The sequence below is a fragment of the Anabrus simplex genome, chromosome 1 (assembly GCF_040414725.1).
Source record: "Anabrus simplex isolate iqAnaSimp1 chromosome 1, ASM4041472v1, whole genome shotgun sequence".
Taxonomy (NCBI): Eukaryota; Metazoa; Arthropoda; class Insecta; order Orthoptera; family Tettigoniidae; genus Anabrus; species Anabrus simplex.
In genome coordinates this window covers 255,654,258-255,656,901 of record NC_090265.1, presented here as the reverse complement: position 1 = coordinate 255,656,901, position 2,644 = coordinate 255,654,258, and the positions used below count along the sequence as shown (strand labels likewise).

The following is a 2,644-nucleotide window of genomic DNA, read 5'->3' as shown; positions in this document are numbered from 1 at the left end:
GTCTAATATCTTGGAACTTGAAAATAGTTGCAATGAGTATGGTATGAAAATAAGCCTCTCGAACACTAAATTGATGTCAGTAGGTAAGAAATTCAACAGAATTGAATGTCAGATTGGTGATACAAAGCTAGAACAGGTCGATAATTTCAAGTATTTAGGTTGTGTGTTCTCCCAGGATGGTAATATAGTAAGTGAGATTGAATCAAGGTGTAGTAAAGCTAATACAGTGAGCTCGCAGTTGCGATCAGCAGTATTCTGTAAGAAGGAAGTCAGTTCCCAGACGAAACTATCTTTACATCGGTCTGTTTTCAGACCAACTTTGCTTTACGGGAGCAAAAGCTGGGTGGACTCAGGATATCTTATTCATAAGTTAGAAGTAACAGACATGAAAGTAGCGAGAATGATTGCTGGTACAAACAGGTGGGAACAATGGCAGGAGGGTACTCGGAATGAGGAGATAAAGGCTAATTTAGGAATGAACTCGATGGATGAAGCTGTACGCATAAACTGGCTTCGGTGGTGGGGTCATGTGAGGCGAATGGAGGAGGATAGGTTACGTAAGAGAATAATGGACTCTGTTATGGAGGGTAAGAGAAGTAGAGGGAGACCAAGACGACGATGGTTAGACTCGGTTTCTAACTATTTAAAGATAAGAGGTATAGAACTAAATGAGGCCACAACACTAGTTGCAAATCGAGGATTGTGGCGACGTTTAGTAAATTCTCAGAGGCTTGCAGACTGAACGCTGAAAGGCATAACAGTCTTTAATGATAATGTATGTATGTATTTAAATTTAACTTTTGATCACGAATAGACTTGAGTTTTCGAAAATAACGGTTGTGAGGCCCAAATAATCCCTAAACATATTTTCAAAATGCCGCCCCTCTCATAACATAATAGGCCTTAGCTCGTAACATCTCCCTGCTCGTCATTCCCTTGCAACGATCCCATGGTACTTTTTGTTTCTAGGGTGGGACAGTTTATTCCTAGTGTGCTGACTTCTTGCTAAAGTGACCACAAATTGCAGTGCATACGAGATAATATTTGCTACGTGTTTAATGTCACGCTAACAACTGCAGTTTTCGTCAACAATGGGAAAGTAGAGGACCCGAACTGGGAAGGTAGTGACAGTGCCCTTAATTAATACTGGTGTGAAAATAGGAAATAATGGAAAACTATTTTAGGAGTGCCAACGGTCAGCCCCGAATCCACCTTCTCTCGAAACAATGAGCATGTGAGGTGTAAAATTATTGGTCCCATGATTTATAATCACAAGATTAAGAATAATGTAAAACTGCAAACTCGCCTGCGTTTATTACGTATTTGTTTCCATCATGATGTTTTTAGCCAACGGCCATGCCATGTTGAATACACCGGTTCTTGTCCGATCACTGCAGTTAAGCAACATTGGGCGTGGTTAGTATTTGGATGGATGACCGCTTGGGAACACCACGTGCCGTTGGCTCAATTCCCTTTAAGGCCTTTGCTGGCAGGATGTAGTGTTTACAGTGCACTATGTCTTCTGGTATGGGCTAGAATAAAATTGTTACTTTCATTGACCTGCCCCAGTCTTATACTTGGCTTTGACAATATGAATGTGGCTGAGGTATGGGTGATGCTAATAATGCCATTCCTTATGCAGCCAGTCCCTGCTATGAATGGTGTGAAAATGTCGCTCATAGGGTCGGTTGGTGCACGCATTTCAGTGGGCTTGGCAGACTGATGTGCAATAGCAACTTCTAGCTCAGTGAGGAAAGCAACGGGAAACTACCTCACTCCTCATTTCCCTAGTATGCCTCTTCAGTGACACCTAGGCCATCTATGACAGCTAATGGTGAACCTGTTGAGGATCCAACCAGCCTTCGGGCTGAATATCCAACATACATACACATGATGTTTTATTTCTTATTTTCTTTTGCTTGAGGTGCTAAATGGCTAATAAGGCTCAAGATTTAGAAGGTAATTCAGATTGAAATTAAAATTATCTGTTTTCTGCAAATGCAAATGTTTTAAGGATGCTGTCAAACACATCTTGAAGGAAAACAAAACATATTCGTATTGCCCTTTGACTATATGAGGGCTGTAAATAGGGTAGTGGCAACGTAGTCCGGACACTTGCAGGAGGATCGGACATGCGCAAGTAGGATATGGGAACGGTAAGGTAGCACTATTGTAGATATGTAATTGTGTAGTGTGCATTTGATGGGCATCTAATTGGGAGTGTTGTTGCTGTGTGGCACCAAGTGAAGTGTCGATTTCACCACTTTAAAGCAGGTTTTCAAAACGTGATCAGCGTTTGTGGATAAAATCGAGATTGCCCATGGCAAACATGCATCAGATTGTTATTGAGGATGACATGAAGCCTGTGGCGAGAATGCATTACCGTACCGGTATAGGGCGGTTGCACGATGGGTCAAGGCGTTTCATTCGGATCGGAATGAGACTGCGTATTTGCACCACACACCATCCGTATTCACAAGACATGAGTCCTTGTGACTTCGACTTGTTTACCAAGTCGAAGGAACCCCTCTGAGGCTGCCGATTTCCTGACGTAGCATCAGTACTCCGCGCAGTAGGGCGCTCCGTCGCTGTCATCAACAGAGAACACCTTGCCAACGGTCCCCAACGGCTTTTCGACATTTGG

At 42.8% G+C, this 2,644-nt stretch overlaps 1 non-coding gene across 1 annotated transcript; it reads left to right on the top strand.

Annotated features, from left to right (window-relative positions):
- The first annotated feature begins 1,346 nt into the window (after positions 1-1,346).
- Positions 1,347-1,465, top strand: LOC137497219 (5S ribosomal RNA). The gene has a single exon (XR_011017741.1). It is a non-coding gene; the product is annotated as a 5S ribosomal RNA (ribosomal RNA).
- Positions 1,466-2,644: the final 1,179 nt, after the last annotated feature.